At 45.7% G+C, this 24611-nt stretch overlaps 1 protein-coding gene and 1 long non-coding RNA gene across 7 annotated transcripts in view; one reads left to right on the top strand and one right to left on the bottom strand.

The window, feature by feature from the left end:
- LOC146809185 (uncharacterized) overlaps positions 1–24611 on the top strand; it is a 432226-nt gene that overhangs the window by 528 nt on the left and 407087 nt on the right. The gene's annotated exons all lie outside the window — the stretch shown is intronic.
- The window catches only part of LOC146809187 (uncharacterized), a 171180-nt gene continuing 165164 nt past the window's right edge, over positions 18596–24611 (bottom strand). The window contains exon 3 of the long non-coding RNA XR_014966369.1: positions 18596–19644. This is a non-coding gene — a long non-coding RNA (uncharacterized LOC146809187). The remainder of the gene's footprint in view (positions 19645–24611) is intronic.

Raw genomic sequence — 24611 nt, 5'->3', positions numbered from 1 at the left:
ACCCTTGAGAAAAGAAAGATCCGGGCTCGCCAGATCTGTTGTGCACTTTGACGCTCTTTTTACTTACGTGTTTGCCATCGTTTTGTGGTGCAGCTCCGATTGTGTTTTGTTGTATTGTATTCCCTTGGAAAGGGAGACACCCTTGGCCAGGGGGTGCATACGAGGAAGTGCACACAAGGACACATAACATTATCGATACAAAAAATTATAGGTGACTAGCGTTGCGGGTGCTGCATTTTCTCTTTGGTACACTGTCCACAGTCAAGCATCTAATAATTTGGAACATATTCATTTGAATTAGTTGTCAGTAGATGGGTATTCTCTACTGTGGTGTTTAGGAGGGGGTTGCTGTTATTTATGTATGCCTGAATGTTGTGTTTCATTGTTTTGTCCTTCATTCCGGTGTGCTGTGACTCATGGGTAGAGTTCATTAGTTTTATACAATTGTTTATTTCTAACTAGTGGCGTCATTGCAGATGGTCATCCAGAGTTGGACACATGCCCGAGTATGCCCAATACACCTAATTATAAGTTGATAGCGGGGTAGAGTATTTTTTCACTGCCCTGCACTTTCGTTCACCAGAGGACCATGGGGCATATCAACAACAACCGGCGATAATTATCGCTCAGCGCTCTTAGCGTGAGGATAATTATCGCCGGCTAGCGTGAATTTTTATCGCTGAGATAGCGTGCTATTAGCAACGCTTATCTCAATAGCGATAAAAATCTACACGCTAACAGGCTAACGTGAGATTATCGCTGGAAACCCAGCGATAATCACACGTTACCTTGTTGATAGGGACAGGCAAAGTTAGCCATGATATCCTCCTTCCATAGGATATCATGGCTAAGTCTGAAAATTAGCAGATGTAAAAAAGCAGCGTTAACCGCGGTTAGCGCTGCTTTTTTTGTCTCTAACAAGGTTAGCGACATTCTTGATAATAGGAGAAATGTCGCTTAGCGACATTTCTCCTATTATTTTACTCTGGAACGCCCCCTTTGCATCTCATTAGAGATGCAAGGGGAAGCGTAGAGTAAAAGGGTGCTAACATGCAAATTTGCGTGTTAGCACCCTGTTGTTGATAGGGCGCTAGTTTTATCTCTGCTTTTTTGGCTTTTAAAGCCAAAAAAGCAGAGATAAAGCCCTTGTTGATATGCCCCCATGTGCTGTCGTAATTTCTTTTTTAATTGTTATGTAACGGTTTATCATGGATGAGCTCAAACATGTTTTACTGGCGGTGCAGCACAATTTGTTCCAATACCATTACCAGCACACACTGGTTTTGGTTGCAGTTTTTTCTTGACTACAACGCATGCAAAGGAACAATTCCTGTCCATAACGTTGTTGCTACTTTTCTGAAGAATTAACTCTTTTTTTCAGCTTATTCTGCTTTTTCTTCCTCCTGCGGTTGATTTCAGTCTGAGGTGAAAAAAAGACCTCCCTGGAGAATTCCTTGAGCGCTAATTTTTCTTCATTTTCAGAATTCCACATTATGATTTAATAGAGGAAACCAGGCCTCCCTAGGGGTCCCGTGAATTATTCCCAGGAAGGATCATTATTTACCCCATATTGGCCAGGCATTAGCAGCTGCCGCTGGGTGACACCTGGCTTCAGCACTAGTGGGGGTTCACCTCCGCTCCCCGCAAGTGCAGGTCACTCACTCTCCTCGTATACTTCCGCTTGCAGCAGGAAAGGCAGGTACAGGTTATTTTGCCGTCACTCCCGAGCCGCTCTTCCTTCAAGACAACGCTTCACAAGCACAGCCTCGCGCTGCTGCACTTTGATGAGGTCAGAAGTGAGTCATTATGTAGGCGGCGGGGCTGATTAATCTCACTTATGTGCATGCCTCGCGAGCCTCTCTGAGGAGTGCCCCTGCTCAGCCCATCTCTCTGCACGCTCCACGAGCCGGCCCCCAGCCCCCCTCAGGGTGGGCTCCGTCTCTTTGGCCCTGCACATTAATTCTCTTCAAGCGACACCAGGGGGCCAATATGTTAAGTCTGCACTATCGCTTTGACAAAATGTGTGCTTTTATTCATAATCATTTGTGTACAAAGGCCTCCACCGCGTTCTTCATACCTGAGGGTGACGGCAATTGCTTTGACCATTCAAATTGCTTCCAGTCTGGAATTGCTGCGCGTTGCAGTTTTGGGTGGTTAAAATTGGCTTGGTGGTGCGCTTGGGCTCCCTTTCCCAGGCTCTCCATTCACAAACATGTTTGCTTGTCAAGGGCAACAATATAGCCCTGATCAAGTTTACAACATGGTTTTGTTTGATTCAGAGCAATAGTCAACAAGCGCACGTGCCTTGCACTGAAAGAGGAGGAGGCAGCAGGGGGAGGGGAGAGAGGAGGGGGCCTGCGCCTGTTTCCCTTGCAGGAGCAAGCAGGAACCATCTGGCAAAGCTCGCTCCCACAAGGTAATCACCAAACATGCACGAGTTGCCATTCAAAGCAATGCAACGCGGGCACGTTTTTGGGGCCAAAACTGAATCGATTTCAGAAGGTCTTTTTCCTAGTCAGTGCATGTGTACTGCGTAGGCGAGACCTAAAAAGGGCTTACCTGGCTGCCCTCCTTCTTGGAGATGGGAATCGACAGCCGCCATGCTCATGCGTTATGTGTTCTTGCATTCTTTCATAATAAGCCACATACGTTGCAGTTCATTATTGTTTTTTTTCTCAACCAGGCCACTATTTTACTATTTTGGTAAAACAGAGTTTCAGGCAAAGCTTAACTTTATTGGTTTATTTACGTATCCAGGACCAGTCTTGCATTTGGATTGCTGATATTAATGACAAAGATGGAACTGGAAATCCGATGGATTGTATTTCATGGAGGTGACATGAAGGAACTTAGATGGTTGCATTTATATATTTGTTTATTACATCATTTTCATCGTATTATATTTGTCCCAGGATAAGGTGCTGCGTAGCTAAAAACGGATAAGGTCCAAAAGGCAAGGCCTATTGGCTATACCAATGCTTTTTTCATTGCTGCCTGCCCCATGCATGCAGTGTTACTGAGGAAGTGCGCTTTGATGACACAAAGCAGATGGCTTCAGAGGATTCTTTTCAAAGGGGCCCTCTGGGCTTAGAGGAGACAATGGCTCCCAATATAAAAACTTTGCAAAGCATGTCAAGAGCATTAATCTACCAGTAACCTCCCCATTCCACAGCCATTCGTCTGTCATTTGATGTATTTTACCGTATTAGTTAATTGGTTCAGGGAGAAAAATATGAAAAGTCACCAGGAAAGGAAAAATAGACAGAGAATTATAATAATAAATACAATTCTCTCTGCCTATTTTTCCTTTCCTGGTGACGTTTTCGTTGGTTTTCCCTGAGCCAATTAACATATGTTCATGGCAGAAAACCCTGTGACGTAGAATGAATCACGCCTCCCTCATTATAACCTCTCTATGGTTCCCAGGTCTCCCTCAAACCCCCCCCCCCCTTTCTACCGTTCTCTCTCTTCTCCTGTTTCTCCATCACCGTTTCTTTAATCTCCTAACCTCCCTGCCTCCTCATCTTCCCTCCCTCCCGGATGTGTATCCCCTTCCCATATCTCTTACTGCTGCACCCACGTCTCACTCATTCCTTCTGTCTCGCACACCAGGCATTTTGTTATGCCCCCTCTCTCCTTTATTCCACCTCTCATTTCCCATTGCCACCCGGCGCGCCTCTCTCCCTCTCTGTCTCCCTCCCTCACTGTCTCTCCCTGTTACTTACTCTCCTTTGCACTCTTTCTCTGCAGTCCAACCCTCTGTTACAGACTCAAGAGCAGGGGTATACACACACACACACACGCGCGCACGCGCACGCACACACACACACACCCCCAAAGTAAAGAGTACAAATTCACACCATCAGTTTACAAGGTAAGCAAAAAATGAAAAACTTCCAAAACAAGCATTTGCAATGCAAAATGTCTCGCATTTGCGAGAGTTTGAGCTATTGTCATTGTAAATAAAAATGCCTTTTAGTTATGTGTTTTGTTTCACTCTTTGTACTTTACAGGTTTTCTGAACACATAAATAAAGGCAGTCATTTACAATGTCAATAGCTCAAACTGTCGTAAATGTGAGACCTATTGCATTGCAAATGCTTGTTAACACATGGCAGAGGCCATTTTATTTCTTAAAATGCATGATCACACAATCACTCAACCCACTAACTATTAAAACACTTGCTGCTTTACTCTTTTACATTAAAGTGTAAGGGTATGGTTACAGACATGAATAAAAGCAGACTGTGGTATGAAGTTATCACACTGAAAATATATTGTATTAGAATCAGTATAATGCAAATCTGTTTACAAAACGCTTTGGTTCAGAATGTGTAGAAACATGTACAGACACTTCTGTGATGACCTATATCAATTTAAAATAAACACGTTGCCACACAAATTACCTTTGTTCTGGATTTGTTCATTTTAGACAAACAAATCCGAAGAATGGAAAGCCAGGTCTCGTTTTTGTCGTTTAAACTGCAGCTGTAATTATGGTCTGCGTATGTCATATCTGCTACCGCTGACAGCAGACTTTTTGAATTTCCAATTCAACTGTCAGAAGTTATTACAGTTGAGCTGCAAACATATTTTATTAATTCAGGTCACGAGAAACATCGCAACCCTACTAGAGTAAGGAAATTCGAGACATATTTTTATTTCAGGGATTGTGGCTCCCCTGTATTGTATCACAGATTACTGTGTTATCAATAATTTCTCCCTAAAGGTAACAAACAGACTTTTGCAGATGTGTTAGGTCAGATTAACTTTAACCTTTTCCAACAATTTTATCAAATGACAAGGTCTTTGTAAGTCTGGAAAGGATGAAGGAGAGAGTCTGTTAGTCACCACACTAATCAATATAAAAAATTCCCCGATTTCTTGGGTCTTTTCGCTGGGTGAAGAGATGCAAAGCAACGCAAAGTCTTGCACGGGTTCTTATTTTTCAGTGCAGAAGGGATTTTGTGATGGAAATGAGCCCTTCTCAGTGCAAGGAGCGTTTTGCATCACTTTACACCAAGAGGGCATTACTGGTGTGTGACTTGGGTGGCTCAGCAAAGCCATGGGCCCCTGGTTTTTGAAGCAAAGCCTGAATTATTAATAGCCAGACTGGGGGTTGCATCAAACAATAAAGCCTCTCTGAAGCAGATCTTAAGAAGAAGAAATGATTTTATTTCTCCTAACAACCCACACTTTGCACGTGTGCTGCAGTGCACAGCATGCATCCAGTGCATGGGATGCTTCAGAGCTTGTCTAGGCATGGAATGTTTTACTGGAAGGTATGCATTCCGTACAAATCTCGACAGTGTACACTTACGTCTCCACCATGATCAAGAGATTGTGCACTATGCACAACCTATGCACAACCTTTTGATCATGGTGGAGACATAAGTGTACCCTAGGCAGCTTTTTCTGTGCACCAGAGCTGGGGATGACAACATCAGCAGTCCATTTGTAATCAAAATACCTCTGTGTTTTTATTCTGTTGTGCTGCGTTGCTGTAAAAAATAATGCATCTGCGCAACAGTGTCTCACCTGTCTGAGCAACAATGTCACCCATTTCAACATTATGCAAACCTGTTGCCATTCGTGCCTAAAATGTATTCTGTGCCGGTCAGAATGCCAGAACAAAACACAATTGTGATGTTCTGCCTCTACAGGTTTACTTGCTTAACTAATTAATAAGCGAAGAACAGCCCAAGACCTCGGATCATCTTGGAGGGTGTGAGCATGAAAGCGCATCCTCTCCTGTGATGCTACGTCATTCTCTATATTTTGCGTCAACATTACATTATGGGATGGAAGAGAAGGACTGCACTCACCAGAGAACATTTTAGGAGACAACTCCAGAACCCTCAAGAGCTTACTCCGCAGCTCCAGGGAACTATTGCATAATAACTGTTCTGTAAAACCGGCTTTTAGAGATCCCTCCCCCTGGAAGGTCAAAGCCAGCGGTGCAAGGGACACCTAGAATCTACAGGTTCACCTTGATTACTCATGCATTACCAAAGAGACCAGGACAACTTAGCTGTGGAGGAAAGTAAATTAAATGTATTAGCTCGAGCTAAGGACAGGGTTCCAGAATGGCACAAAGACAATTCTACGGAGACTGCTGCTTCACTCCGCAGCGCACACATAATTATACCACTATCCACACCCTTTACACATCCAACAAGTTCCTCATCAGTCTCAGGTGGCATAATCGTGGCCAGAGAGCGTCTGTCTATGATTGCACAATGTACACAGCCTCTTGCTTCAGTGCCCAGATGGCGTGGTCACGGAGCACAGCTGTTTGTGTAAGAGGCTGAGTTATTATTATTATTATAGAGGCTTTTGTAGCGCGCTCTGTTACTAAAAAGTATAGTATCCTGGCGCGAAAGAAAAGGGAGACAAATCATATTACAAGCGGAGTTAGAGAGACATCCATTAGGCAGTGATGTTAAAAAGGTGGGTTTTTAGGCCTTTCCTGAACGTCATGATGGATGGGGATGTTCTCAAGTGAAGCGGAAGGGTATTCCAAGCTCTCGCTGCTCTGACAGAGATGGATTGACCGCCGAGCCTGCTATATTTAAACTTTGGCACAGTCATTTGGTGGAGGTTGCTTGATCTAAGAGGGCGATTGGGAACATAAAGGGAAAATCTTTTCCTCAAATATGCTGGACCCGTTTGATGAAGTGCTCGGTATGCTAGCACGAGGATCTTAAATAAGATCCTTTGAGCAACTGGGAGCCAATGAAGATCTCTAAGGGGTTGGCGGACACTAGATCTTCTGGGTATGTTGAACAGCAGCCTAACCGCGGCATTTTGAATGACCTGGAGGCGGTGGATCAAATAGGCTGGGAGTCCGCAGTAGAGGGCATTCGCATAATCCAATCTGGATAGTATAAGAGCGCGAATGACCGTCTCCTTGGCCTCTCTTGGGAGCAGAGGGAGAAATCTGCGCAGGGTTTTGAGGGTGGAAAAGCAGATTCCAGTAAGTTTTTTCAGGTGGTCCTCAAACCTGAGATTGTTATTAAACCAGACTCCTAAATTTTTTGCAGGTCCACCAATAGATTTGGGACATGGGAGATCGGTGGGCCAGAGGGAGTCGCTAAAGTTATCTGGAAAGGAGCCATACAGCAAGATTTCCGATTTACTCTCATTGCATTTAAGCTGGGCACACGCCAGCCAGCGGAAAACCGATGATAAACAGAATTGGACCCTCGACGTGTCCGAGTTGTTTTTGGGCCAGGTAAACAGAAGCTGAGTATCATCGGCATAAGCCATAATTTTGGCTCCTAGCTGTTCCGCAAGATAAATGAGGGGGGTCATATATATGTTAAAAAGCAGGGGGCTTAGAGTGGACCCCTGTGGGACACCAGTAGAGAGTTTTTTGGGAGAGGAGGAGAAAGGTGGCATCCATACTTGCTGGGACCTGTTATCCAAGAAAGATGATAACCAGCCAAGAGCAGAGCCAGTTATGCCTATGGCTGCTAGTCTGGTGAGTAAGAGGGAGTGAGGGACCGTATCGAAGGCGGCAGAGAGGTCCAATAAGATCAGAGCCGCTCTGCCACCTCCGTCCAGACATTCCCGAATGGCCTCAGAAACCTCGACTAGAGCCGTCTCTGTGCTGAAAGCAGCTCTGAAGCCTGATTGCGCAGGGTGAAGAGCTTGAGAGCTTTCCACAAATTTGTCTAACTGTGTGAATGCAACTTTTTCACATATCTTTGCCAGGGCCGGCAGTAATGATATGGGCCGAAAATTAGCAGGGGCCTTCGGGTCTAGGCCATTTTTTTTAAGAAGTGGAAGCAGTTTGGCCTGCTTCCAGCATGCCGGAACAGTGGCGATGGAGAGAGAGAGGTTGACAATATGTGTCACCTCTTGGCCAACTGTATTAGCCAGGCCCGCAAGGACTCTGGCCGGGCAGGGGTCAGCGGGGGATCCTGATTGTAAAGTGGCAAGAATTTTAACAACCTCTGTTGTATCCACTGGAGTGAAGAGGGTAAACTGGTCCGTATAGATGGGCATAATGGGGGAAGGAGTAGTCATTGAAGCTGGAAAATTGTTACATACAGTAAGCAAGTCATCTTGGATTTTTGCAATTTTGTCCACAAAAAACACAGAGAGTTCTTCACACCATTTTTCCGAAGAGGCTAGGAGAGGTTGAGTGGCGCAAGGGGAAACAAAGCTTTTGACAATAGCAAAGATTTCCCTGCTACTGTTGTTGGCCGTGGTTATGCGTCCGTTGTAGTATAAACTTTTTGCTGATTTAATTGCTGCATAGTACCTCTTTTGAGCCGTTCTGAGTTACCAACAGTGGACAGGATGTGGCTAAGTCTCTGGCACAACCGGGGGGGGGCGAGGTACACAAGGAGCTTGTGGAATCGGCTCAACCGCAAGGAGCGAGGAGGGTTAAGCAAGTTCTAACAGGGACATAGAAAGCAATCCTTCACCAGGTTGCCGAGAGCATGGCAACACGAAATGGAGTCTCAGTGGCCATTTTAAGCATAGTTCAACAGTCCCTCCTTTTGCCATGAAGAGGCAACTTTCAGTCATCACCTAGGTCAATGTCCATCATATTCTGGACCTCCTTCTCAAGCATCATCATGGCATTCTGGTCGTGTGAATTTACTGGCTTGGGTGTTAAAGAGGTGGCACAGAGGCCACATAGCGGAGGCATACATTGAACACAGAGGCAGCAAGAAAAGAATGCAGCTGCAATGATGGCAACGAAAATCAATATCTTCCATCCCCACTGAGAGACCAGGCCCCAAAACCAACTGGTTAGGGACCATGAACCCTCATCCTGATGGATGTCGGAAACAATCTTATGGAGCTTCTGGATTGCTTGATAAACTGTTGGTGCATTATCAGGTACATATAAACAGCAGCCGTTTCTGATCAATTTACAGACTCCTCCACCGTCCACTAGGATTATGTCAAGAACCATCCGGTTCTGCAAAGTCATGAGGCAGTCCGCTTGAAGTTCAGCAGTGATGTTACTGAGAGCACCGGCAGTCACGTTGATGGTGGCCTCTACCACTCTTGTAAGGTGTCGAATATTGCGACTATTGACCATCGGGCCCCAAAAGGGGAGGAACCCTTTAGCAAAGTCTCCAAATTCTTGGCCAGCTGTGTCTTCAGCGTCAATTACACCTCTCTTCTGAATGTGGTGTGTTGCATCGGCTGTGTATGTTGGAGGAAGCAACCAAGTGATATAACAGGTGCCAGCCCATGACTTGGGCAGCCAGGTGTAGGCCTTGCTCCCGCACACAAAATAGGTATTGAGCGAAGCCACCAGAGCTGTGCGAGTCGAGCCATTAAGCTGGAGCATGTAGGCGCAGTCACTCTCCCCCACCCATACTGTTTCACTGCTCTCAATGCAGTATCGTCCAGAATGTGGGCAGACATGGAGGTCCCTGAGGGCCGGCAGCCGTGTTCTCCCTCCACTGCTGGTGAGGCTCAGCGGATAGAAAGACCCATGGTTGTTCTCATATTCATCCTTTTTGGGTGAAGTCCTATTCATATTTGGCCACTCCGTAGCAAAAATGTGGGTAAATGCTTGCTTGCTAATATTTTTCCCTGAGGATCGCGTAGATGGTTTACCTGAATAGAAGGCGTCAAAGAATACCGTAAGCCATCCTTAGGCTGAACCGGCTCGAGAAAAGGGAGTGGAAATCAGGGGCATCCCTGTGCCTGCAGTATGGGGCAGCAACCCACATACCCAACAGTTCATTGTATTCACCACAAGCTGGTGCTGGTGTAACATCTGAATGAAAGTATTGTTATAAAATTCTGTCCTTCTTGTTTACACGTCGGGGTGCAATGACATATGCTGATGAGGCGATTCTGTAGAGGTAGAAGACTCAGGTGCTGCAAGGGCAGCGAGTGTTATCCACCCGAGGCAGGCCAGTGCAAGTAAAATAATTATGAGCACAAGTAGACAGATCATGCACCGGCCATGTATTATCTTTATGTACTTTCTCTTCTTCATTTTCCTGTCCTTTAAGCTTTCAGCGTTAATTTTTTTCAACGTCATGCCTCACCCGGTCTTCCCAAGTTGCTGTCTGTGATTGTTGGTTGCTTCACCGGACAGTGATTCCAGCAGTCCTATTGACACACTCTGGTCAGCTGCACTGGTACCGGTATCCACCGGCAAATATCACAGCCCTGCAGCGAACGTCAGGCCAGGTGAGGTAGAGGGCAGAGACCTTTTTCTCTTCAGTCCTTTTTTCTGGGTCGAAGGTTGTACCTGGTGAACCCGGGCGTTATTTGATCAGGAAACAAAGGCTCCAGCTGTTGAGTGTCCTGCAGCCTCAAACACAGAGGAACAGCAGCTTGCAGGAGGTGTCATCCTCTCGCTCAGATGAAGCCCAGGCAACGTTAGCGTCACTGAAGGGTACAAAGCTTGGGACTTGTTCACATTCATCGTCTCTAGTCACAAGCAAAATTCCCCTTCTTGGCACACTACATTTCTATAGACTCACACACACATTCTGTAACCAGAACAAGACACCCAAATTAGAACCTAAGTCAATATTCATATGCAGAAAATCAATGTATTTTATTAAAAACTAATCATATAGCTTTATACAATAACAAATTCATATATCACAAAGATAAAAAATTTAAAAACATAATTAAATGTACATAATCATGGATACTCAACAAACAGAGACATGGGGAGAAGTCGTAAGAAACAATGTTTTCTTATCAGCAAAGATGGAAGACATATGATCAAGATCAACTCCTTTCCTAGGTAGTAATGCCACTTAATAGTTCGGAAAACAGATGTCGATAAAATCTACAGTCTTCCTTCTAGACTTGCGTCGACGCGTTTTGGTGGGACTCAAAACATAAAAGACCACCTTCTTCAGGACAAATATAATATTCTCCCATGGAGTATACGTGCAATCTTATAATTTTGGATAATACGTTAGGATGTGGTGACTACTTAGGGGTCCTTGCCTCCTTGTCTTACACCACAGACGACACTAGATGAAGTCGCACGGATATTGACGTGTCAGTCTGTCATCCTGTGCTCATGTGGTCACCTGATTCAGATATTTAAAAGCAACAACCACACCTTAATTAGTACATGAAGACTGAATGTTCGTTATTTAAAAAGAGGACATACTTCTGGGGAGGCCTTATTTAGTGCACTCACTCTCTCATGGTATCTCGATCACAACTTGATTTCGAGGTTCCTTTATTTAGCTCATTTACCCGGCGCCGAAGCCTCGTAACAATATCCGGGTCCACACGTCAATATCGAGACGTGTGGACCCGTATATTGTTACGAGGCTTCGGCGCCGGGTAAATGAGCTAAATAAAGGAACCTCGAAATCAAGTTGTGATCGAGATACCATGAGGGAGTGAGTGCACTAAATAAGGCCTCCCCAGAACTATGTCCTCTTTTTAAATAACGAACATTCAGTCTTCATGTACTAATTAAGGTGTGGTTGTTGCTTTTAAATATCTGAATCAGGTGACCACATGAGCACAGGATGACAGACTGACACGTCAATATCCGTGCGACTTCATCTAGTGTCGTCTGTGGTGTAAGACAAGGAGGCAAGGACCCCTAAGTAGTCACCACATCCTAACGTATTATCCAAAATTATAAGATTGCACGTATACTCCATGGGAGAATATTATATTTGTCCTGAAGAAGGTGGTCTTTTATGTTTTGAGTCCCACCGAAACGCGTCGACGCAAGTCTAGAAGGAAGACTATAGATTTTATCGACATCTGCTTTCCGAACTATTAAGTGGCATTACTACCTAGGAAAGGAGTTGATCTTGATCATATGTCTTCCATCTTTGCTGATAAGAAAACATTGTTTCTTACGACTTCTCCCCATGTCTCTGTTTGTTGAGTATCCATGATTATGTACATTTAATTATGTTTTTAAATTTGTTATCTTAATGATATATGAATTTGTTATTGTATAAAGCTATATGATTAGTTTTTAATAAAATACATTGATTTTCTGCATATGAATATTGGATTAGGTTCTAATTTGGGTGTCTTGTTCTGGTGACAGAATGTGTGTGTGAGTCTATAGACATTTAGTGTGCCAAGAAGGGGAATTTTGCTTGTGACTAGTGTCTTTTGGTGCTCTACCCCTTTCTTGTGGTACGGAGCCCCTCTCTTCTCTTTTTTAAGTTACCCATTCATCGTCTCCCAGGCCCTCCTTGACCCACTGGCCGTATGGCAGTGGCAGAGGCATTCATTTGCAGTGCGTCACGTGTACCCAATTCTTTCTTCCTGCCACTTTCACTGCAGACCTGGTAGCCAACAACACTTGCTGGGGCGCTTTCCACCTCGGCTCCAGGTTCTTGGTCCTCTGGAAGTTGCGGATGCAGACCCAATCACCTGGCTGGATGGTGTGGCCAGGGCCCTCGGGTTTGGGTGGCAGGATGTCCTGTACCGGACGATGAATAATACGCAGGTTAGTGGTCAATTCATGTAAGTAATCAATCAACAATGGGTATTCGATATCAGAATATTTCTTTGGGCGGGGCACTCCCCAAACATTAGCTGGTCGACCAAACACTATTTCATAAGGAGATAGTGCCATTTGGGAATGTGCCGTGGCTCTGGTGGATAAAAGGGCAAGGGGCAGGGCGTCCGGCCAAGACAGTCCTGTGTCAGCCTGTATTTTAGCCAATTTCAATGTCCCATTGTGGCGTTCAACCAGACCCGCTGACTGGGGGTGATTGGCGGCATGGAACTTCTGTTTGATCCCCATCCATACACACACTTTCTTCATTATTTCTCCAGTAAAGTGACTTCCGTTGTCGCTCCAGATAATTCTGGGCATTCCGAATCTGGGAAAGAATTCCTTCAACAGGATCTTAGCAGTGCTGATGGCAGTGTTGTCCTTAAGGGGGTATGCCTCAATCCACTTACTAAAGGCACACACAACCACCAGGACATATCGGCGGTGTTGCATCTTTCCATCTGAATATAATCTATTTGGAGCACCTAGAAGGGGAAAGATGGGGGCGCAAAATTCCCAGCAGGTGTTTGTGTGCCCTTACCTGGGTTATGCATCAAACAAATCATGCAATTACTGACTAGCCTCTCAGCATATTTTGGGATGTGCTTGTTTTGCCATACCAGAGCTAGCAATTTGCAAATACCTTTTGCACGAATATGAGCTGGGCCATGAGCCATAGTGACCACTGGCAAAACATAGGCATTGGGTAACAACCACCGCTGTTGTTCAGACTGATCCGTCCAACAGCCATTCTCATCTAATAGGCCTGTTTGCTCTTCCCAGAGAGCCTTTTCCTCTCTAGTTGCCTCCACCTGTATTTCCTCCACATTTTCAAGAGTGTCCTCATGCATCCCTCCCTCCGGTACCCAATTTGAGGGGCCAGCTACATACATATGGGTGGAGACATTTTTTGCTGTTTCCTTTGCAGTCTGGTCAGCAAATGCATTACCTCTTCCTATGTCATCTGTTACTTTATTGTGGGTGCTGCATTTAATCACAGCTATCTTGGAAGGAAGGGTCAATGCTTCTAACAGTCTGCTGACCAGTTGAGAATGTTGTATCTTAGTACCGTGAGAAGTTAAAAATCCCCTCTCAACCCACAGTCGCCCAAAATTATGGGCGACTCCGAACGCATACTGGCTGTCGGTGTAGATGTTGACGGCCATCCCCGTACTCAATTCACACGCTCTAATCAGCGCCACTAACTCAGCGGATTGTGCTGATTGGCAAGGTACCCTCTCACTCTCCACCACTGTCTGTAACGTGGTGATAGCATAGGCAGCAGTTGTTCTACCATCAGGAAGTTTGAAACAAGAACCATCCACATACAGGTTACCATCAGGATCAGTGAGGGGTGTATCAGTCAGGTCTACACGGCTTTTAGTCTCGTCCTCCATCCGGAGGACACAATCATGCGGATCAGAACTAGTGTTATCATCAAAAAAAGTTAACAATGTGGTTGGATTCAGTGTAGTGCAGTGGAAGGATGGTGATATGACTGGCTAAGAGTCAACTCATATCCGGACAAACGTGCACTAGTAAGGTGTTGAGTTTTTGTCCTATTCAATAAAGTATCAACTGTGTGAGGAACCATAACTGTAAGCGCAGTATCAAGAACCAGACCAGCAGATTGGCGAATGGATATGGCAGCTGCGGCTGCTGCTCTCAAGCAACTGGGCAATGCGCGGGCCACGGGATCTAGAACTGCAGAAAAATATGCACAGGGGCATTGTCTGTCACCGAAACGCTGTGTTAATACTGACAATGTGCAACCATCACGCTCATGTATGAAGAGTGAAGGGCTTCTGATAACTAGGAGTGCCAAGCACCGGGGTCGAACACAAGGCGGTTTTCAGTTCTTCAAATGCACGCTGGCACTCATTTGTCCAAGGAAGCGGGTGAGGAACATCTTTAAGTGTGAGGGCCAACAAAGGTTTAATGAGTAGAGAAAAATTGGGTATCCACTGGTGGCAGTAGGAGGTGATACCAATGAAAGCACGGACCTCTTTCTGCGTTTTTGGTGGGGGCATTTTACTGATAGTCTGTATTCGTTCAGGGGTGAGGCGGCGTCCCTCCTTCGACAGGAGATGACCTAAGTAGGTAACCTCATGTCGACAATATTGGAGCTTGGAGAGGGAAACTTTGTGATTGAACTGTGCCAAATGCAGGAGCAATTTCATTGTAGCTTCTTTACATAATGCCTTGTTGCCTGCTGCTATGAGCACATCATCAATGTACTGGAGTAATGCGGTACCTTGAGGTAGGGACAGGGAATCAAGTTGGCCCTTGAGGGCCTGACTATAAATGGAAGGGCTCTCTGTATATCCTTGTGGAGCTCTACAGAACCGGACACTACGACCTGCCAATGAGAATCCGAAAAGATCCTTACTCTGTTCATCAATGGGTATACTAAAGAAGGCATTATTCAAATCAGTGACAGAAAAGAAACATGACGATGGGGGGATCATAGTGAGTAAGGCAGTGATATCTGGGACCACAGGAAACTGGGGAACTACTATTTTATTTATTTCGCGTAAATCAGTGACAAAACGATAAACAGAGGGCTTGGAAGGGTCGGTGCATTTGAGGACAGGCAAAATTGGGCTGTTACACACATTGCCGCTTGTCTCTTTAACCACGCCCTTGTCAACAAGTTCAGAAATGATCTGGAGTAATGCCCTCTCCCCTTCTTTGGGTATTTTGCATTGGGGAAGTCGGGGAAGGGAAGCATTTTCCTTTAGGGTAACAGAAAAGGGGGGTATGGACAAAAGGCCTACATCAGTACTCCCTTGGGCCCAAAGGGTGGGAGGGACATTTTGAAGTTCCTGGGGAAGGGGATCTGAGGAGGCTAAATATACTGGGTGTGTGGTAGAGGGGCCCATAGTGATGTAAACACCATCAGGAGAAAAGTATATGGTGGCATGTAATCTTTTCAATAGATCTAAACCCAACAAATTTTCGCCACATGTGGAAGTCAAAACCAAAGGGGAATCAACAGTGTAGGGTCCTATCATTAGTTCCAGTGGTTGTGAGACGGGGCTAAACACTGGGGTACCAGAAAACCCCACAGAAACATTATTTGCGCCAGACGAGGGGGCCCCTGGGAATTTAGACCTAGCAATAGAACTTTTGGTTGCACCAGTGTCGACCAAGAATGATTCCGTAGAACCCAGTATTGTAACGTGAACATACGGTCCCTTCTGGTCAACAGGAATAGGCACGGGTCCCTTTCCTTGTCCTTGGCAATCCTAGTTGGACAGAAACCCCGTCCCTTCTTCGGGCTCATAATCCTCAGTAAAATAATTGCGATCTTCATAATTGGCTGTATCAAATCTATTCTTGTGCGTGGGGGGGCGCCTGTCCTGTGACTGTGTTCTAAGTCCGCCTCTTCCTCGTCCTCTCTGGGGCCGTTGCTCTGTGAAGCGGTCAGCAGGAGCAGAGTGGTTCAGGACCAACAAGGGACACTCATCGCGCCAATGACCCACCTGGCGACAATAAGCGCACTGATTGGACCCCAGCGGTGGGCGAGGAGACACGGGGGCAGGTTTCTGAGCAGCTCGTTGAAACTTCGGGGCACCCCTGTTTTGGGTCTGGGTCTGGTATGCCTGTTGGAGTAATACCTTTGTTTTTAGATCTTTAGTCATCTTATCTGTTTTGTCTCACTCTTCATTCTCCCTATTCTCATAATACTGGGTCATTGTCAAAATGCCAGAAGGGGTGGAAATGAGCCAGGCATTTTCCGACATTTTGAGCTTAGTCCCAAGTTCTGGTAACAAATTGGACACAAATTTATCCACAAACAGTCGCTGTCCCCCTCTGAAGTCATATCCTGTCCACTATAGTCGGAGAACGTGCTTTCAAATCGTGTGAAAAAGTCTGAGACACTTTCATCATTCTTTTGCCTGCAAGCAGCTAATTTATCCCAATTAATACGGTGAGGTGTCAACATCTTTTTCATGGCGGTAAGTATCTGGGCCGGAAGGGCCAAGATCATGGGATGAGGTTTCCAACCGCCAGTTCGAGCTCTGTCGGCCTCCCCAAGCTGTTGCCAAGTGTGGCCAAATTCTGCCTGATCATTATGACGTATTTTAGACCATACTTCAGTCGGCACTACCAGTCCCATTAACATATCGATATCTGCTAAAGTCATCACACAAGACTGGAGGGTCTGAGTCAATTCCTTGTAATAACCCGCTGGATTTTTACGCGGGTCAGGCAATTGGCTTTTAAGCTGGAGGACATCAGACCTTTTCCAAGGGACATAGACCCACATTTGCCTAAAACCCGCCGGTTTGTCAGGCTGGTCACCCACGCCAGCAACGCGGTCCCTACAAACAGGCTGTACCCCCCTCATTGGAAAACCCTTATTCAGCATGGCATCAGATAAAGAGTCCCTAAAGGCTACTAACATGATCAGATCTCAGAATAGTGTGAGGCTGTGAATGTCTCCCTTCGCAATCTTATTGCAAAGGTCAGACAGATCTGGGGGTGAACCTGATTCTACAAAATCTAACCACATTTGGGTCAGTATGTCACACATATCACAAAAAGTGTCAATCTGTTGGATGCGTGTCCACTGATCCATGGTCATCCATATATCCTGAGCGGTGTACATAGTGCCATTTCCCATCCACATACGAGCCTGTTGACTCGTAGTGAGTTGTTCCTGTGTATTATCTATCTCTCTGCGCAAAGTACGTCGTCTGGGAGTGGGTGGTCTATGCGGAGTTACATAAGTGATATAATCACGGACCACTGAACAAGCATTTGCTAATAGCTCTGCACTGGGGGAAGGTGTCGGATGTCTGTCAACAAGAAACGGATTAGTTGTGACGGGAGTTAAAGGCACATTGGTTTGGACAGACACGGGAACAGTGGAAGGAGCAACAAGGGAAGGGGAAGGGTGGACCTGCACCGGTAGTGGCTTGACCAGTCGGGGCATTGGGAACGAGTGGCTGAGGAATCAGATGAACCAGGGCATAGGCAGGGGCAACAACTGGAGCGGCAGCAAGGGCCAATTGTGCGGGATCAAGGGTGGGATACATGGTGGGAGCATAAGGTGGAGGGGTGTCCAACATGGAGGACATGAGAGGGTCATCCTCCTTGTCCCGGGCCTTTTCGGGGACCTTCTTGGTAACATAACAACCGGCTGTCTGCATTCGATGTAATCTATCATGTATCACTATGCCCTCTTCTATTTTCTGATCATCATGATTCTGGGCCTTCTGAATCACACTCATACGCATTGTTTTAGCTTCGCACTTTTTGGGTTTTATTTCCTTCAGCTTGGACTCCTTGCGCCAAAACCGAAAGGAATTAAACATCGCAGGTCTAACTTTTCTTTGAAACAATTTCTCCTCCAGATTGTCTAATACAGGACGTTCAAAACTACCATGCATTGGCCATTGTAACTCTGTATACTTGTGCCAATACCATGTTTAACATAGACTTCATGATTAGGGGTCCCCAAGGGAGGAATCGGACAAGATTCTTCCAATGCGGAGTCCTGTGCACAACAACAACAACACCATTTCCGAAATTTACTGAATCCAGGCATCTCTAGACGCGTATCCTGGTTCCAAACATCAACGGGTACAATTGAACATTTACAGCATATGATTGTACTTACCCCTTGGCTTCGGCTTTTGCAAAAGTCGAACAATACCCAAAACCAAATACAATTCACCAAAGAAGTGGGTCACTCCCACTCTTACCTGACTGTTAATCTTCCCTCGCACGGCAAGTGTCACAAAGGTCTCGATCTCCAAAAATTAGGAACCAGAACTGGGGCGTCAGTCGGGGCCTCAGTCAGATAGCCCCTAGGATGGAGGAATCACGCAATCGGAGACCTCGGGCCCACAAGGACAATTTTCAGCAGATGTAGTGGTGCGCCTCCCTTGGAATTCGATCACGGACCCCTCACGACCACCAGGCTCGATGACGACCACCCAAGACGCCCCACATTTGGGCGCCAATTGTAGAACTGGCTTTTAAAGACCCCTCCCAACTGGAGGGTCAAAGCCAGCGGTGCAGGGGACACCTAGAATCTATGGGTTCACCTTGATTACTCATGCATTACCAAACAGACCAGGACAACTTAGCTGTGGAGGAAAGTAAATTTAATTTATTAGCTCGAGCTAAGGACCGGGTCCCAAAATGGTACAAAGACAATTCTACGGAGACTGCTGCTTCACTCCGCAGCGCACACATAATTATAGCACTAGCCACACCATTTACACATCCAACAAGTTCCTCATCAGTCTCAGATGGCGTAATCGTGGCCAAAGAGTGTCTGTCTCTATTTACACAGCCTCTTGCTTCAGCGCCCAGATGGCGTGGTCATGGAGCACAGCTGTTGGTGTAAGAGGCTGAGTTACCAACAGTGGACAGAATGTGGCTAAGTCTCTGGCACAACCAGGGCGGGGGCGAGGTACACAAATAGCTTCTGGAATCGGCTCAACCGCAAGGAGCGAGGAGGGTTAAGCAAGTTCTAACAGGGACATAGAAAGCAAACCTTCACCAGATTGCCGAGAGCATGGCAACACGAAATGGAGTCTCGGTGGCCATTTTAAGCATTGTTCAACAGTTCCACCATCTTCTTCACTGACTTCCTTCTCTGCTTTCTCTTTTTTTCTTTTCCTTAAGGTCATCACTTGGAACATGCTGTGACCGCATCGCACAGGGACCAGCGATGCCGGTTAGCTGATCATTCATTATTTCTGCCGGGATAATTGGTGCTTCTCTAGTTGGAACGTCTTCCACTGTTCCTAGTTTAGCGTCCTCTTCATGGCTCAATGTTTTGCAAGACCCTGCTCTGGTACCGGACCTGGGCTAGGGGATTCTTGCGGGTCTACATCATCTGTCATCTTCGCAGATACGGGGTCTTGAGGTTCTCCCGTTTTGAACTTGGGGGCACTTTTGATTGATGAACGTCATAGAAATTTCCATACAAGTCATAATCGACAGGTGGGTTGAATGTATCATATCTGCCCGATTCCTCAACAGACACGTGCTCTTGGACTCCTGGCCCACCCGTTTCTTCAATACTCAGTCGGAGTGACTGTTTGGCTGGTGAACTCTTAGCCAACATTATGTCTTCCTCCATCGGAATAGTCTTCATAACAGGCAGCTCAACTGGATCCTAGCTTTATAGTAATCTGCAGTAAGGAAGAAAGAGATCTGGTCTTAAAATACATGCAAGAAATTTACAAATGAATGTTGTGATCCTCAAAACTCAGTCCTACAGAAATCAATGTGGACCCACTGATCACATTTAATTCTATGACGATTTGCTTTTCAGAGAGAAAATGCACGGTGATATTTCTCTTTGAAGTAATCATTGTTTAAGGAAAAAAGTCATTTGTAAGGAAAATTTACTGCAGAGCATGAATGAATGAATATAAGTTTTGTAGAGTGCGAACTTAGCCCAGGGGCATCAAGGCGCTGAGGGAAGAGATCATAGTAAGAGTTGTCTATAGAGTTCAGAGCTTAAAGGTTAGGACAGGTGAAAGATTAGGACAGGTAAAAAGCCAGGTCTTCAAGGACTTACGAAATGAGGAATGGGTTTCCAGAGTGGAAATTGGGGAAGGAAGGGAATTCCACAGATTAGCCCATATCAACGAGAAAGCCCCCCCCCCCTCCCGGCTTTTCTAACCCTGGGAACTGTTACCCGGTTCTTGCTTGCAGATCTCAAGTACTTGCCGGGAAGATATCTTTGAAACATTTTGTTGATGCCTTCTGACCCCCTATTGTGGATGGCCTTGTGGACCAGGCAGAAGGCTTTGAACACAATTCTCCTCCCCAACGGGAGCCAGTGCAGGCTTCTAATGGTAGCTGAAACTGACTGGAATTTAGGGAGACCCATCACCAGCCTAGCGGCAGCATTCTGCACCAATTGAAGTCGATGAAGAAGTCCCTTGTTTATCCCTAAATAAAGGGCATTGCAGTAGTCTAACCTAGACACCACAATGGCCACCACTGCCTGTTTCCGTGATGGAAGGGAGAGAAAACGGAAGATCTTCCTGATATTCCGTATCATCCCAAAACAGGTAGAGAAAGTTCTATTCATTTGTAAGCCCAGGGAAAGAGAGGAGTCCCCAATGATGCCTAAATTCTTGGCATTAAGACAGGGGCAAGGGCAAGATCCAAGAAAGCCAGGCCACCAAGCCTCCGACCAAGGGGCCGATTTCGATCCTGGAAAAACTGGGTACGAATCGTCGGACGGAGCGTTTTCTCCGTCCGACTCGTACCCGGGAAAAATACCTTACAAACATGCAAGTACGATTCGTACGGAAACACCATTTCCGTACGAATCGTAAAAAACACCGACCGGCTAAAATATACCCACAATTCCGATCCGGGACACCGCGTACGTGACATTCGCACGGAGTCAGGCAGCGTTTTACGGACCAGCAAGTACGATTCGTACCCACAGCACTTCGCACGGCAATATTTTTATGGGACCCAAAAAGTGCTGGAAAAGCTAAGTACGCCACGATGCACAGCGAAAAGGGGGCCCGGTACGCACTGTACCCCCATCCCTACACGTCTGCACCGTACCCCCAGCCCCCCCATGTCCGTGCCGTACCCCAGCACCCCCCCATGTCTGCGCCATACCCCCACCCCCGTATGTACGGTGCGTACCCCCACCCCCCCATATGTACGGTGCGTACCCCTTGTATGTACGGTGCGTACCCCCACCCCCCATATGTACGGTGCGTACCCCCACCCCGTAGGTACGGAGCGTACCCCCAACCCCCCGTATGTACGGTGCGTACCCCTCAAGGTGACCGTCAATACTCCTGCATCTTCCGCCTTTCGTGGTTATTGCTCTTCCTTGTCTCTTGGTCACCTCAGAGTAGTATAGACTTGGTCTCCTCTGCTCGCAGGTTCTTCTCATCACACATCCACCCTTAGATTCCATCAGACTCTTTCACCTTCTTCTCCAGCTCCATCTTTACTGAAGTCCTCCATTATGGTCAAAGGCGGTTTCCGATGTCAATTTACCCCTATTCTCCCGGCTTCCCTGGTGTAGGTATCCTGGTTCCTGGGGTATCCACAGGTGGATGGCTCTCCAAACTTTTATCTTCCACTGGGTTTCTTCAAGCTACATTGGGAAGGGCCCTTCTTCAAAGCTGCAGCCGCAACTTTCTGATTGAAATGTATTGAGTACGTGGCTGTGTTTCCACTCTGCACACAGCCTCCCTGGGGTTCCTGGGTAATTACCGTGAGTGGTTTCTTGTGTCCCCAGCTCTTCTGAGTCTCTTGATTCAAGTCCAGTCTTTTGTCTCAGTTCACATTCCACTTGTTTATTATATGATTTGGTCTCCCCCTGGAGACCACTGTGTATTTGTGCTTACTTACCTGTGAAATATTGTGTAGATATTATTCTGGTTAGGAGATATACCAATGGGTTAGTGAGTGCGTATAATAAATAGACATATTTTTATAACTACACTGTGTGGTTCTTTTTCATTTAACCTACACTATAATGATAGATCTGGTAAAACAAGCTGCTGAACACTCCTTCTGGTCTAAGCCTGAAGGCTGCTCTCCACAGCTACCAATTAGAGAGCTTTCTCTAGCTGTCCAAGACCACTAAAATCACTAGAAGGGTTGTCTGGATTAGTGCAAGGTGCTTCATTTAAATAAGTGTGCATCATAGACTAAGTCAGCCTCCTTCAAATAGTAACCAACAATGAACCTGCTATCACAAAATGTGCAACATTGGGCCACATAATTTGCAGTCTCTTTCTGCATGGTTTACTCAACCCGTCTACATAATGTTGCCTTTCTTTAATACATAACTCCGGTGGCCCTGACAATTGGATGCAAAATAAATGTCTATCTCTAAAATGTTGAAACTGAAATGCTGATCTTAGACCCCGAGCAATACTGCCTCATCTCTTATTGCTTGGCCGGTGGAATTAATTTCTCTTCCAAGCACTTATTAAAAAGAATTGATCTCTCCAACCCTTTGAGGCTAAAGCTCGTAAACTGGGAGCAATACTGAATAGTGAACTACAATTTAACCCCAAATAAATGTGGTCTCATCCGCCATCTACATCTGTTAACAGCATTTCCACCAATGCTCCACTGCTCTTATAAAGACTTCACCGTGCCCTGGTCCTGCCTGGATTACTACAACACTTTATTCATAGGCCTCTCCAACACACCTCTTCCAAAACTCCAGAGTTCTAAACTATGCAGACTAGCTGTCATTGTATCGAAACAAAATGACCACACCACTCAGGCTGTGACATCCCTTCATTGGCTCTCAGTAAAAGAAAGAGCAAAAGAGTGCTCTGTGACCAGACATCAAACTACTAAACAATATTGTTCATGCTTTACCATCTAATCAAAATCCTCAGGGGACCAACAGAAGTCACTTGACAACTTCACAAATTACATAAAGGTGATTAGGTGGTGTTGAATGATGTTTCACTGCAACTAAGACTGGAGGGTGACTTTCTCTCTGGTATTTGGATAGTTGAATAAGCCTTAGATGGTACTCGCTCAAGACCAGCTTGCCTCCATCATCACCTTCATCTTTTCCATCTTTTAGGACACAAAAGATGGCGAACAACTTTTGTAAGCACCAACATTACCTGGTGGATCACCTAGAATACATCACCAGGTGTTGTAAAATACTGTTCTAGCGCCCTCTAATCTTTGTATCTAACCAGATGCCAAAGCGCTCAAAGGCCACATGTTAAGGGTTAGTAGCATTTAAATAAAGATAAATAAACTGTTGAACTAAATTACACTAGCTGTTCAGAGATTGCTGTGATTCCGACTAAATTATGTATGCCATATTTCTATTGAGTGAACCTAGCCAAAAGGCAGCCAAGCAATGGAAGGCCATGGAGCAGGGAGTTAGCACCATCCAAATTCATAAGTATGAAGGCTTGAACAGTAATTCTGAGGTTATTTCCTGGAAGAAATGATTTTACATTCTTTAGAAGAGAGAACTGGTACCAGGCTTTTTTTGTTTTTTGGCGACATGTCCTTTGAGTTTGAGATTTGTGTCCTAAGTGAATCCAAGTGACTTGGCATTTAGTGAAAGGTGGGGTTCAAAGCTGTCAAGGTTTGTGTCACTGAAACAGCTTTCCTTGTTTGTAACTCTTGGCAAATAACAGTAATTCTATCTTGGTTTGGCTTCAGGTAGATGCCGTACATCCAGGTCTGATGTGCAGGCAGTGTTTGAGGTGTTGAATGTCTGAAACAGAGACTTTCAAGTGAAGTTGTGTATCATTTGCATATTGGTGAATCGTGATGCTGTTATGTGTGAGTAGCGCATTAAGCATATGCAGATGACCTGAGACAGTGAGGAACCCCGTGGGACTCTGCAGGTGATAGGGATCTTTTGAAACATAGGGGTGCCCATATGAACAAAGTAGTGTCAGTTTGAAAGGTATGAGGAAAACTACTGAAGGACATTGCCTGTGAATCCCATTTGAGAATCCATTGCTCATGTGAGGGTTACATTGACAGCTGTGTCAAAGGCAGCTGAGAGGTCCAGCAATACCAGGAGGAAGGGGGTCATCTTCATCTGTGGTCAGGAGGGTGTCATCATGATGTGTAAGGTTGCAGTCTCAGTGCTGTAGCATGATCTCAAGCCGGATTGGTAGTCTTGTTGGAGATAACTAGCAATGATATTATCTTGGAGTGCGACAGACTGCACATAGATTTCACACTGTGTAGTAATATTACTTAAAAAGTGATGGTTAATTGTTTAGCTGGGTGAACAAAAAAATATAACTGTCCTATTGCTCCTTTTGCCAAAGGTTTGTGTTTTTTAATTCCTCAAGTGTTTCCTAGGTTCTCTAGTATGATATTGAGATCTTAGAGACTACAGATGCATCTGGGACAATGTCTGCTCCCCCCTACCCCCCGCCCTTGCTACAGCACTGCTCTGAACAGATACACAGTGCGTGCTTCTGCAACTCGGGAATCTGTTGAGTACATTTCAGCAACTGCCACTAGTTCAGCTGATATAGAGACAAAAAAAGCACAAATCAAAGTGTTAAACTGGGCGAAGTGGTCCGGGGCCAGTTTACCACAGGTAACAGATTTTCCGGCTATCTGGGAACGTGAGCGAAGGTGGGATGTGCCCGGCTGTTGC

The sequence above is a fragment of the Triturus cristatus genome, chromosome 7, assembly GCF_964204655.1.
Source record: "Triturus cristatus chromosome 7, aTriCri1.1, whole genome shotgun sequence".
Lineage (NCBI taxonomy): Eukaryota > Metazoa > Chordata > Amphibia > Caudata > Salamandridae > Triturus > Triturus cristatus.
Note: the sequence above shows the minus strand (reverse complement) of the source record. Positions and strands in the feature narration are given on the sequence as shown.